This window comes from Mustelus asterias, chromosome 11, assembly GCF_964213995.1.
Source record: "Mustelus asterias chromosome 11, sMusAst1.hap1.1, whole genome shotgun sequence".
NCBI classification, from domain to species: Eukaryota; Metazoa; Chordata; class Chondrichthyes; order Carcharhiniformes; family Triakidae; genus Mustelus; species Mustelus asterias.
In genome coordinates this window covers 26,790,840-26,805,428 of record NC_135811.1, presented here as the reverse complement: position 1 = coordinate 26,805,428, position 14,589 = coordinate 26,790,840, and the positions used below count along the sequence as shown (strand labels likewise).

The window sequence follows — 14,589 nt, the reverse complement described above, 5'->3', positions numbered from 1 at the left end:
TGTAGAGCGCCGATCCTAAAACCAAGCTCAAGATCTACTGAGCAGTGGTGCTCTCTGTGAGTCAGACCTGAACTGTCTACCAATGACACGCAAAGAAAATCAATTACTTCCACCATTGCTGCCTCCGCAAGCTCAACAACAAGTAGCAAGACAAACTCCCAGTCACAGAGGTCCTCGGGAGAACCAGCATGGTCAGCATCTTCTGCTGGGCTGCTCCACTGGGCTGACAACCAACTCCTTAAGGGATCTTCTCCAATGAACTGCAGAATGGAGCACGTTCCCATGATGGCCAGAAGAAACGCTCCCAGGAGACCCTGAAAGCCTCCCTCAAAGACTTTAAAATTGACATTGCATTGTAGGAGATCCTTGCCCTGGATTGCACAGCATGGAGAAGTGCAACTGCCAAGGGCACAACAGCATATGAGGAGCAACATATAGGGCCCGATTTTACCATTGCGTCGTGCCCGAAAACTTGGTAAAAGTCGGGCGTGAGGTGATTAGCGCGATCCGCGCCCACGCAGATGCCCATTTTATCAAGGCCCGAAAATGGCCACGATGCGAACTGCGCCCAAAACGGGTGCAACGGCGATTTAAACGCATTTGCATGCATTTAAATTGAATTAATGGGCTGCCCGCCCAACTTTACCAGCATTTCCCCCTTTACCATCGCGTTCGCCCGTCCAGATTCGTCGCGAAACAGACATGCTTGGCAATGGTCTGTTTCAGGTGCTCCAGCTTCTCAAGAGGTAAGTTCAGAGCTTCCAACGGCTCTCTGACTCAGATCTGTGATGGGGGATGGAGGGAGGCGGGCCAGATCATTCACTTGTGGGGGGTGGGGTGGGAAAGATCATTCTCTGGCAGGGCGGAGGGAGGAGGGAGGCCAGATCGTTCTCTAGTGGGGGGTAAGGAAGGAGGGAGGCAGGTCAGATGTATCTCTGGTGGATGGGTGGGGGAGGGGGGGGGGCCAGATCATTCACTGGTGAGGGGAGGAGGGGACCAGATCATTCTCTGGCGGGTGGGAGGGAGGCCAGATCGCTCACTGGTGGGGGGGAAGCCCGATTGCTCTCTGGTGGGGGGGAAGCCCGATTGCTCTCTGGTGGGGGGGGGGGAGGCCAGATGGATCTCTGGTGGGGGGCAGGGGGGACCGTTGCCACTCTGCGGGCGATCGGTGGGGGGAAAGGGTGGCAGAAGATTGCGATCAGTCTGGGTAGCGGGGGGGTGGGTGGATAAGGGGGACAGTTATGGTGTGGGGCGATATCTCTGGGGGCCATTGCTCTCGCTTTTTGCTCCCAAGCCGCTTGATCTGCTTTTTGTGGCCCGGGAGCGATGTGACAGGGGCGCGTTTTTCAATTTTTTTTTCACCACGCATGCGCAGTTCAAAGCTCCGATCAGAGCTGCAGCGTTTCAGGTGCGATAAGCCCCGCCCACAGCGCGATTCAAACTCAAGACTTTTTTTTCAGGCTAAGTGCGTATGAAGGCTGAGAACAGGTTTCTAAGTTGGATCTGAATTGCGCCCAAATTCAGCGCTAAAAATCAAAATGGTAAAATCGGGCCCATAGTGTCAGCCCAAAACAAGCGTAAGGTACGTAAACACTATGAGAACAGTGCCCCCAACTATCTTCCAGCCTTATTTCCTTGTCCTCACTGCACTAGAACCAAGATAGGACTCACTACCAGTGCCAAGATAGGACTCACTACCAGTGCCAAGATAGGACTCACTACCAGTGCCAAGATAGGACTCACTAGCCATCTTCGCACCCACACAGCCCAACGCCTGGATGACAAATGAAGATGGTCTTCTTCAATAATGAAGGATGAACGTTAACATCTTGCCAACCCAAAAATGACCCTTTTTAAACTTATTTTTTCATGAGATATGAGCATCTCCAGCAAGGATAACATTTGTTGTCCATCCCTAATAGTCCTGAGTGAACCATTTCAGAAAACACATTTGGCTGCGTAAGGAAAGGATGGAGATTTCCTTCCTGAAATTACATTAGGGAACCTGATGGGGTTTGATATCAACAAGAGGGTCTCATGGTCACCCTTACTGCAACTAGCCTTTTAATTCCAAATTATTATTTGAATTTAAATCTCACCAGTTGCCATGCTGGTATTTAAACGCTTGTTCCCAGAACATTAGGCTGGGCCTCTGGATTACTAGCCAAGTGCTATTACCACAACATCACCATCTCCCTACTCTCTGTTTCCTGTTAGCTAACCAATCCTCTATCTATGTTAATACGTTAATCTCTACACCATGAGCTTTTATTTTGTGTGGCAACCTTTGATGTGGCACCTTGTCAAATGCCTTCTGGAAATCCATGTGCACCACACCTACAGGTTACCTTTTATCCACCTTGCATGTTACTTCCTCAAATAAAATTAGTCAAACACGATTCTCCTTTCACAAAACTATGCTGACTGACTTTCCCTGACAGCATTAAGATTTTCTAAATGCCTGGTTACAACCTCCTGGAATATTGTGTGCAGTTTTGGTCTCCTCATCAGAAGAAGGATATTATTGCTCTCGGGGGAATGCAGAGAAGGTTTACCAAACTGATTCCTGGGATGGCAGGGCTGATGTATGAGGAGAGATTGAGTTGGTTAGAATTATATTCGCTGAAGTTCAGAAGAATGAGGGGGGATCTCAAAGAAACCTATAAAACTCTAACTGGACTAGACAGGGTAAATGCAAGAAAGATGTTCTCAATGGTAGGGTCACAGTCTGAGGATACAGGGTAGACTGTTTAGGACAGAGATGAGGAGAAATTTCTTCACCCAGAGAGTGGTCAGTCTGTAAAATTCGCTACCACAGAAAGTAGTTGAGGCCAAAACATTGTGGCTGGAATTCTCCCCAAAAAATTCTGAGTATCAAATTCACGTGAAAATTGAGTAATTCACGCTGATTTTTTCAGTGGGAGTTCAGAGAAGAATCACAGAGTGTGCACTGCAGAGGCCACTAGTGTGAATATCATTAAATTTCAGGGGGCGGGGCTTATCCTCACTGGAAAGGCTGAAATCAACGTGCTGAGCGGGCCACTGCGCATGCGCGGATCTGTCAGTGCCGAGATCAGCACATGCGCAGTGGTCCCACACTGATGATCTCCTGATTGCTGGCCAGTTTAATCGCTGGCCAGACCCGCGACCCCGGCTCTCCGACCTCTACAGCCTGATCATTGGCCCACGACCATTCCCGGACCCAGCCTCGACTCCCTCCTTCCTGCCCCCCAACAGACAGTAACCCCCCCCTGCAGTCCTGAACCCTCCCTCCTCAATGCCAAGCCCCAAGCAGCTGACTGCTCCCCCCACCCCTCTGGCTGACTCCCCCCCCACCCCTCAGCTCACCCCGATCGCTGGCCTCCCCTCCCCCCCCAACCAATCCCTATGCAGAACGGCAGTAGGACCCCCACCCCCACCGATCGCCTCCTAGGCACTGCCCCCATCAGGCCTGCCCCACTCCCTTGGCACTGCCGCATGCCTGATGGGCAGTGCCAAGGTGCCCCCAGGGCATTGGCACTTTGCCCCTTGGGCAGTTCCAGGGAGCCCAGGCTGGCAATGACAGGGTGCCAATGCCCAGGGGGCATCTTCGCTCTCGTGCCTGACCCTCTAGGGGGGGCCCCGATTGTCCCCCCTTCACTCCAGCGGGATTGCACTGCTAGTTCCCCGTCAGTGAGGAGCTACTCTAAACCCCGCTGGAGTGAACCCCTCCGGTGGATAGGGGAGATGCTAACGGGCCTCGAGACTTCAGTCCTGGACCTAAATTTCTTTAATGCCTCCCTGTTGATTACCGGCACGGAGCAGACGCCACTGGAAATCCGGCGCTGGGAGATGCTCTCGAGGCGGGAACGCATGCGCAAATCCCGCACGTCACCCGCTACAAGATTCTCCCGACCCGCTTAAAAATTAGCGCAGTGGGATGGAAGAATTGCGGCTCGTATGTTTTCAAAAAACAGATATAGCACTTGGGGTGAAGGGGATCAAAGGATATGAGGGGGAAGGCTGGATCAGGCTATTGGGTTGGATAGTCAGCCATGATCACAATGAATGGTGGAGCAGGCGCGAAGGGCCAAACAGCCCCCTGCTCCTATTCCCTATGTTTCCATGAAAAATTCATTCCTGCATTTTCCCTTTGGCAAATGTTAGGCCACCTGACCTGTAATTTCCTGCATTTTGTCTTCCTGCTTTCTTAAATAGAGATGTTATATTCCCTGATTTCCAATCTGATGAGATCTTTCCAGAATCTGGGGAATTTTGGAAAATTAAAACCAATACACCTCGTTATCTCACAGTCACTTCTTTTTAGATCCGAGAATGAAGTCCATCAGGATCGGGGGACTGTCAGCCATTAGTTCCAATAATATTCTCACCATTTCTTCCCTGATGTAACTGTTTTCAGTTCCTCTCTCCCTTTCATCTTTTGATTTACAATTATTTTTGGGACGTTATTTATAAGTAAATTCATTTCCTTACTACCCATTATTAATTCCCCAGATTCATGCTCCAGAGGACAAGTGCTCGTTTTAGTTACTCTTTTCCTTTTAAAATACTTGTCGAAGTTCTTACTGTTTGCTTTTATATTTCTAGCTAGCTTTCTCTCATACTCTGATTTCTCCCTCCATCTCATTATTTGCTCTTTTTTCATATACTGTCCAATTTTCTGATCCACCAGTAAACTTTGTGGAATCTATACAAGCTGCAAGAACCTCAAACCTATTGAAAAAAGGCTGAAGCGCCTCGACTTCTATCTTTTCGATCCCCGTTCCTGCCTCACTCGCAGTCACACCAACCTGTACCTGACCATGAACCAAACCAGAAGGCTCCAGCCTAAGAAGTGTGTTTGTCTCGCTGTTTTGTCTTCGCACTCTTGCTGCTTTATCTGTCGAACTCTCATCACTTTGGCTCCTAAACTCTTGCTGATTTGACTCCTGAACTCTCGCCATTTTGCCCCCAAAATCTTGCCACTTCGTCACCCAAACCCTCACTGTTTTGTCTCCCAAACTGCCACTTTGTCTCCCGACCTCTCATTGCTTGGTCTTCCAAACTCTCTCCGTTTTGACTCCTGAACCCTCTCCACTTTGACTCCTGAACTCTCCCCACTTTGTCACCCAAACATTTGTTGCGTTATCTCCCAAACTTTCTCTGATTTGTCTCCCGAACTCTCGCCCCTTTGTCTCCCGAATTCTCGCCACTTTGTCTCCCAAACTCTCGCCGCTTTGTCTCTTGAACTCTTACTGCTTTGTCTCCCGAATTCTCGCCGCTTTGACTCCCAAGCTCTTGCTGCTTTGACTCCCGAACTCTTGCTGATTTGTCACCCGAACCCTTGTTGCTTTGTCTCCCGAACTTTCTTCGCTTTGCCTTCCAAACTTTCTTATCCTTATCTCCTGAACTCTCGCCGCTTTGTCCCCTGAATTCCCATCGCTTTGTCTCCCAAACTCTCGCCGCTTTGTCTCCCAAACTCTCGCCGCTTTGTCTCCCAAACCCTCGCCGCTTTGTCTCCCAAACTCTCGCCGCTTTGTCTCCCAAACTCTCGCTGCTTTGTCTCTTGAACTCTCGCCACTTTGTCTCTCGAACTCTTACTGCTTTGTCTCCCGAATTCTCGCCGCTTTGTCTCTCGAACTCTTACTGCTTTGTCTCCCAAACTCTCGCCGCTTTGTCTCTTGAACTCTCGCCGCTTTGTCTCCCAAACTCTCGCCGCTTTGTCTCTTGAACTCTCGCCACTTTGTCTCCCAAACTCTCACCGCTTTGTCTCTCGAACTCTTGCTGCTTTGTCTCACGAATTCTCGCCGCTTTGACTCCCAAGCTCTTGCTGCTTTGACTCCCGAACTCTTGCTGATTTGTCACCCGAACCCTTGTTGCTTTGTCTCCCGAACTTTCTTCGCTTTGCCTTCCAAACTTTCTTAGCTTTATCTCCTGAACTCTCGCCGCTTTGTCCCCTGAATTCCCATCGCTTTGTCTCCCAAACTCTCGCCGCTTTGTCTCCCAAACTCTCACCGCTTTGTCTCCCGAACTCTCACTGCTTTGTCTCTCGAACTCTTACTGCTTTGTCTCCCGAATTCGCGCCGCTTTGTCTCTCGAACTCCTTCTGCTTTGTCTCCCAAATTCTCGCCGCTTTGACTCCCAAGCTCTCGCTGCTTTGACTCCCGAACTCTTGCTGATTTGTCACCCGAACACTTGTTGCTTTGTCTCCCGAACTTTCTTCGCTTTGCCTTCCAAACTTTCTTAGCTTTATTTCCAGAATTCTCGCCACTTTGTCTCCCAAACTCTCGCTCGCCGCTTTGTCTCCCGAATTCTCACCGCTTTGTCTCCCGAGCATTCTTCGCTTTGTCTCCCGAACTCTCACCGCTTTGTCTCCCAATCTTTCTCTACTTTGACTGTCGAACTTGAACTGCTTTTCACCCGAACTCTTGCTGCTTTGTTTCCCAAACTCTCGTTGCATTGCTGAAGAAGGGTCATTGAGCTGAAATGCTAAGTCTGTTTCTTTCCAGACACGTTGCCTGAGCTTTTCCAGCATTTTTGTTTTCATTTCAGATTCCCATCAGCCGCAGTGTTTTGTTTTTGTGTTGACATGAAAATCATGGCTCCTTGAATTATGTATTCCAAAAGCACTGAAAGCAGAGTGACTTTGTCTAGACTTAATTTATATTTTGTTTTCCATCAGAAGTAGAGCTTGCTTAATAAGTGGTTCATTCAAGGATTCAAGAATGGACTGTAGCTGTAATGCTTGATGTCAGGATATTCCTTAAATCCAGAGACCACAATGATTTCCTCCATTCTTCATGGTATCTGAGCAACCGTTTTGATCCTTTCTCTCTGGAATAGAGGGAAAGGGTCTAAATGTTGCAAAATGTTCTTAAAGAGTAGCAATTGAAATAAAAATTGGGAGAGATGTAAAACAAGCCGTAGATTTGCTGGCACCCATTGTACACGATTGCATAAAGTTAAAGCTACCCCCAGTATGAAAGACCAGTTTTTGACATGTCTTTCTGTACAGTCCTTGGAGGGTCAACTGCAGCTCTATATTGATTGGCACAGCAAGAAGTCTCACAACACCAGGTTAAAGTCCAACAGGTTTATTTGGTAGCACGAGCTTTCGGAGCGCTGCCCCTTCATAAGGTCACTCACCTGATGAAGGGGCAGCGCTCCGAAAGCTCGTGATACAAATAAACCTGTTGGACTTTAACCTGGTGTTGTGAGACTTATTACTGTGCCTACCCCAGTCCAACAGCGGCATCTCCACATCATGGCTATACTAATTGCAAAGGTTGGAAATCCTCAGTTAGCTGTAGCGAATTCTTTAGAGAAGACACAACACTGGTCTGCACATTCTGAGAAGGCCCCTGTTATTAGCTCCCATTTGGGCAAAATGAGAATTTTGGCAGCGTATTTGCTTGCCCTGTAGAAATGATTGCAGGTCACACTGTCTGAACCTTGCAGAAGGGACAACACAAGACCTTTAAAAAGAGAGTTCCCCCTACTCCCACCCCACCCTCCACACCCACATCAGTACAGAGGCCTCTCCAGATAACACCAGAAGGTGAAACGGGAACATTTGATAAAGATTAAGTTACCATGGGAGGTGTCAATAGCGGCCAGTACCAATACTGAGCATATTTGAACTAGATGTAAAAGCACTGGATGTATAGAAAGAGCCAGGTTGAAGTAATCAAAACAGATTAACATTAGAAACAACAAATGAGGATGTAAGAGTCAGAATATTAGCAGTTTTCCTTCACACAGAATTTCTTAACATTGGTTAACAGAATTTACAGCACCATTTTGAATAAGAATATTTTAAAAAAGTATTCTTATATTCTTTTTTAAGTGTACAGGTACCAACAAAGTCAATGATTGGGTAGTGCCAGGTATGTGTTTAGTAAGTGGACAAAGTAGAAATTGCTTTCAACTGATGATGGATGATAGATTGGTGATGCTTTAACCAATCCCTTTGCATATGCAGGAAAAACAATAGCCACCATCGGTATTTTGCCACCTTCTAAGCAGCAGTCAGACATAGCAAGCAATTGTGCCAATCAATCGAAGGAAAAGCTCCAGAAAAATGACCACAATATTTACAGTGCAAATCTATTACAATGACCATAATAAACTAAATCTGACAGATTGGACATAAAGCTAATGATGCCTTCTTCCAATGCAGGAAGTTTTTAGATTTGAGGATATTTTAAGAAAATAAACAGAGAGACAAACAAGAAGGTATTGTTCAAACTAAGTAAACAAATAAAATTGCGGATGAGCAGCTGTCAAAGTATCAACTGGGGGGGAAAACTGATGCCTCAGTGACAAGATCAGGGCTGGCGATAAAGACCTCATGTGGCAGGGTGGTGTCCTCTCCCTATTGAACTATTAGTACATAATTCAAGCCTTAAAATCTTTTCTCACATTAAATTTTCTCTTAGTAAAGTGGAACTTGGTAATGGCTCACTACAAGTGGTGCGTGGAGAACATAAATAAGAAGAAACATCCAGTTTCTTCCCAATATTGACCGGATAATTGAGTTTTGAAGTAGCTGGGCTATTTCATTGCATTTTTGTAGTTCTACATATGGGCCCAAATCTTCCAGTCTCTAGATCGTCGAAGTCCTGACACATGAACTTCTGTGGGAATTGCCCAGGAAGCTTCAACTTCTGGTAGAAAATTTTCCTGTTCCCCAGGACTCTCATCTTTCTAACTCAGAGCTAGAGTTGAAGTTTTTGGACAGTTGCAATTTATTTACCCGAATAGATACCCAGATGATTTAGACAGAAAAACCTACTATAACTCCTGGGTAACTACATCACTGAACACCCTCCCCCTCAAATTATTCCCACTGAAGTCCCTAACTTCCCTCTGACCATACCCACCTGACTATCCCCCAAAACCGCCCAAATACCCAAGATCAGAATATCACCTAACCCACCGGCCACCCATTCCTACCTACCAACCTAGCCCCCTGCCATCTTGTCCATCTACCGCCCTATTCACCTACCATATTACCCACCCTTCCCACCCACTCATTTACCCACTTTGCCTCATCCACCGTACCCAGTCACTCATTCATCCACACACCTATTCATCCATCTACCAACACTCACTCACTATCATTCAAACTGGATCTTTAGACTTACCATAAGGCAGCTACTACTGTAAAAAGGGGACAAAAATAGAAAATACTGGAAAATCTCAGCAGGTCTGACAGCATCTGTGGAGAGAGGATAGAGCCAAAATTTTGAGTCAGGATGACCCTTTGTCAGAGCTCATCATCCGCAGTATTTTGCCTTTATCATACTGTAAAAAGGGGAGTTGTGCTGTTCCCACCCCCCCTCTCCCCAACTCTACTACACTGTGATGGAGCTCTCCGAGGGATGCTGCACTCCACATTTCTGGTAAAACTAGGCTTTAATAATAAATATGTGGAGCAGCATCGAGTCAGGGAGAAAAGTTCGAGCAGAGCAGCAATCTGACTGTCACAAACATGTAATTATGATATCATAGATTTTAAAGGAACATCTCTGTTTGCAAACCATTACACTGAGTTTATAAGCCTTTTTCAAAATGTAAGTATGGATAAATAACACGGCATCTTTCTTTGTTCGTTCAAAACTTGCCGGAAATAGAGCTGGTTACAAAGAGTCATTAAACCACAAAAGACCCCTCCTCAGACGTCCAATAAATCTTTGAAAAGATGTGAAAAACCCTTTTACTTCTAAGCGGACAGGAGACAGGAAGGAACCTCAAAGAACCCTAATGCAAATAATCAATTTGCCCAGTAAAGCAATGATTCCTTGAAAATTAACAGAGCAGCCATTTCTTTGCTTTTTGTGCTGTATAAAGGAGGCTTAAAGAAGCCAATGCAGGAGGCAGGGTGCTGAACCCCCAGGAAGAACTCTGAGAGACATCATCAGTGGAGTTTTCTCTCTGCCACCGGGATTCAAAGAGGAATGGTTGTTCTGCTGAGGATAATCTAGGCAATCTTCAAATGTCAGAATTAGTGAGGAACACAAAACCGTCTCTCTCTCCCAAAACCTGCTTGCCCTGTTGAGGCTACCTGAAAAAGGGCAAGCACTAACTAGTCGACTGCAGAAGCCATCACAGCTGCTAAACCGAATCTCAAGTTTCAACTCCTCCATTTCAGAAGGAAGGAATTCGTTCAACAGCTTGCAACGATACCTTACAGAGACTGATTTGAAATCTCACCTTTAAGTATCTTTTTTTCCATTATTTACATTTTAATCTTTGTATCTGTATTTTAGTTGGTAACTTTATCACTTTTACTTAATTCACTTTCAGCAGTGGTTTTCACATAAATGAACCCTCATCTTGTTTAAGAATAAAGCTTCACTGCCCGCTTATTTTTAAATTGAATCACTCGCAAATTAAAAGGGGGCTATATACAAACACAAGTTTTCAGCTCACGGTCCACTTATGGAAATGCCTTTTACATGGTTGACACTGACAATGATTTCCGCTCTGCGGAAGATATGGACCGATTGGAAGGAGGGGAGTAGGTTGTACCTTTCAAAATTTTCTTTGTTTAAAGTAGTAAAGTGCGTTGGGTGGTAAAACCCACCGTAACCTGCTGCAGTAACCATTTTGCAACAATAAACTTATAACAGCGAATGCTAGCCAGCATTTTGACAGCATTGGTGGTGGAAGAATATATCATAACATTCCATGATATTCTAACACGTATCTATATTATGTGGAGAGGCACCTTAATGTTAAATGCCTCACAACAGGGGTTACTGCATGAAGACTCAAAGCTTATTCATTCTTGGATCAGTTAGAAGGAATCAATATAAGTAAGCTCCTCTTTTATGGCAGCAAAGATAACAATCCTTCCAAGATCTGGAAACTAGTCATTGTACAAGTAATTCAATAACTAATTACTGCCAAGGACGGTCCAGTTACTAAGGCTTAATATATACTGAGATTTTATTTAAAATTTCTGTATAACATCACCATCACATCAGAACTGGAAGATAATCCTCACTCCCTCAATATAGGTGTTGTGGTTTTCCATTCAGTAAACAAAAGTCCATGTCTTAGCTTGGATGGTGCACAACTATGATTATTGAACAAGATCCAAACAGTTATATCTCAGTGAAGAAAAAAAGACAGGATCAAGAATAGGCCACTTAGGCTCACAAGTCTGTTGCGATTCAGCGATTCAATGAGATCTTGGCTCAACTGCGACCTAATTCCCGTCTTTAGTTTGTACTTTTGGATCACAAACATCTATCAATCTCAGTTTCAAAGTTAACAACTGAGCTGACATCAATTGCTGTTTGTAGAAGAGGGATTCAAGCTTCTATCACCTTTGGGTAGTAATCAATGCAGGCAACCGGGCACTTGCCCACTTTTTGGAGAGCTGGTAATAGCCCTGTGTCTCCTTCTTCTGACAAAGCATACCATACTCAGTGCCAACCAGGCACTTAATTAGCCAGCAGCAGGCCTTTCCCACGATCAAGGACCTCCAAGGCAAGGGTCCATTCCCCCACCCGCAAGAGCTACCAGCCGCAGGTTGGCAGCTGTCCATAGCAGGCAGTGCCAGCTGGAGCAGTGTCTGCAGCCAGCAACTGCCAGAGGTCCAAGATCAATGAGTGACCCAGGCCACAGATGAGTAATGGTGAGATGGAAGTGGTGGGAGGATTGGGTAGGCACACAGTAGCAAGAGCAAGGGCATGCCTTCCACTTTCAGAGGCCTGGTCCCTCAATCAATCACTGACAGTATTTGCTTCCAGGACTCCCTGCATGATGTCACACATCATGCTGGGTTAATACCAATGAGACCCTTAAGTGACCATCAACTGTCCAAAGGATCTCAATACTCAGCACAGTGAAAAGGTCACTCTCAGGCCTTCCGACCTCAGAGTTAATTGTGACAGAAGTGGCAAGGAGGCGGAGTCCCCACAGGGCACTCCCGCTTAATTAAAAAGCCTCTTCATCTCCAAATTCATCTCAGGGAAGGTAATACATTCTGCCCTCTATGTGTAAAAAGGTTTTCTAACTACACTCCTGAATGGTATGACTTTAACTTTTACAACAAGTCATGAAGACCGTTCCACCCTAATAATAATTTCCATCTTTCATTCCTTTCTGTTCTGTAATATCCTGAAAACCATGATCAAAACAACCTGGAACGTACGAATCCAAAGGGATACAACTCTAGTTTGATCCGTTGACCAGACCCGTTCATATGAACGTACCATTGAAAGACATTAGAATTACGCAAACAAAGAGACTGTGCATATAATCCCTTACATATCTCTATCAGGCTGGCTACAGTTAGTGATGATAATTGAGTATACACAGTGTGAGTACATTCCCGTACTGACAATAAGAACATAAGAACATAAGAAATAGGAGCAGGAGTAGGCCATCTAGTCCCTCAAGCCTGCCCCGCCATTCAATAAGATCATGGCTGATCTGAAGTGGATCAGTTCCACTTACCCGCCTGATCCCCATAACCTCTAATTCCCTTACCGATCAGGAATCCATCTGTCCGTGATTTAAACATATTCAACAAGGTAGCCTCCACCACTTCAGTGGGCAGAGAATTCCAGAGATTCACCACCCTCTGAGAGAAGAAGTTCCTCCTCAACTCTGTCCTAAACTGACCCCCCTTTATTTTGAGGCTGTGCCCTCTAGTTCTAGCTTCCTTTCTAAGTGGAAAGAATCTCTCCACCTCTACTCTATCCAGCCCCTTCATTATCTTATGGGTCTCTATAAGATCCCCCCTCAGCCTTCTAAATTCCAACGAGTACAAACCCAATCTGCTCAGTCTCTCCTCATAATCAACACCCCTCATCTCTGGTATCAACCTGGTGAACCTTCTCTGCACTCCCTCCAAGGCCAATATATCCTTCCGCAAATAAGGGGACCAATACTACACAGTATTCCAGCTGCGGCCTTACCAATGCCCTGTACAGATGCAGCAAGACATCTCTGCTTTTATATTCTATCCCCCTTGCGATATAGGCCAACATCCCATTTGCCTTCTTGATCACCTGTTGCACCTGCAGACTGGGTTTTTGCGTCTCATGCACAAGGACCCCCAGGTCCCTTTGCACAGTAGCATGTTGTAATTTCTTTCCATTTAGATAATAATCCAATTTGCTATTATTTCTTCCAAAGTGAATAACCTCGCATTTGTCAACGTTATACTCCATCTGCCAGATCCTCGCCCACTCACTCAGCCTGTCCAAATCTCTCTGCAGACCTTCTACGCCCTCCACACGATTCACTTTTCCACTTATCTTTGTGTCGTCTGCAAACTTTGTTACCCGACACTCAGTCCCCTCCTCCAGATCGTCTATATAAATGGTAAATAGTTGAGGCCCCAGTACCGATCCCTGCGACATGCCACTAGTTACCATCTGCCAACCAAAAAAGCACCCATTTATTCCGACTCTCTGCTTCCTGTCGGATAGCCAATCCCCAATCCACGCTAACACCCTACCCCCAACTCCGTGTGACCCAATCTTCTTCAGCAACCTTTTGTGAGGCACCTTATCAAATACCTTTTGGAAATCCAAAAACACCGCATCCACCGGTTCACCTCCATCAACCGCACGAGTCACATCTTCATAAAAATCCAACAAGTTTGTCAAGCACGACTTTCCCCTCATGAATCCATGCTGCGCCTACTTAATCGAACCATTCTTATCCAGATGGCCTGTTATTTCTTCTTTAATTATGGATTCCAGCATTTTCCCAACTACAGACATTAAGCTAACCGGCGTGTAGTTACCCACCTTTTCATAGAAGTCATAGAAACCCTACAGTACAGAAAGAGGCCATTCGGCCCATCGAGTCTGCACCGACCACAATCCCACCCAGGCCCTACCCCCATATCCCTACATATTTTACCCACTAATCCCTCTAATCTACGCATCCCAGGACACTAAGGGGCAATTTTAGCATGGCCAATCCACCTAACCCGCACATCTTTGGACTGTGGGAGGAAACCGGAACACCCGGAAGAAACCCACGCAGACATGAGGAGAATGTGCAAACTCCACACAGAGAGTGACCCAAGCCGGGAATCGAACCCAGGCCCCTGGAGCTGTGAAGCAGCAGTGCTAACCGCTGTGCTACCGTGCCGCCCCTATTTGTCTATTTCCTTTTTTTAAACAGCGGTGTAACATTAGCCGTTTTCCAATCCGCCGGCACTACCCCAGAATCCAACGAATTTTGATAAATAACCACTAACGCATCCGCTATTACCTCTGACATTTCTTTCAGTACCTTGGGATCAGTACCTGGGATTCAGTACCCAATGTCCTCTATCAGGCTGGCTACAGTTAGTGATTATAATTGAGTATACACAGTGTGAGTACATTCCCTTACTGTCAATGTCCTCTATCAGGCTGGCTACAGTTAGTGATTTTAATTGAGTGTACACAGTGTGAGTATATTCCCGTGCTGTCAAGGTCCTCTATCAGGCTGGCTACAGTTCATGATGATAATTGAGTATACACAGTGTGAGTACATTCCCTTACTGTCAATGTCCTCTATCAGGCTGGCTACAGTTAGTGATTTTAATTGAGTATACACAGTGTGAGTACATTCCCTTACTGTCAATGTCCT

General features: G+C 46.0%; 1 protein-coding gene across 2 annotated transcripts in view; it reads right to left on the bottom strand.

The window, feature by feature from the left end:
- The window catches only part of LOC144500429 (U6 snRNA-associated Sm-like protein LSm1), a 317,623-nt gene that overhangs the window by 302,456 nt on the left and 578 nt on the right, over positions 1-14,589 (bottom strand). The gene's annotated exons all lie outside the window — the stretch shown is intronic.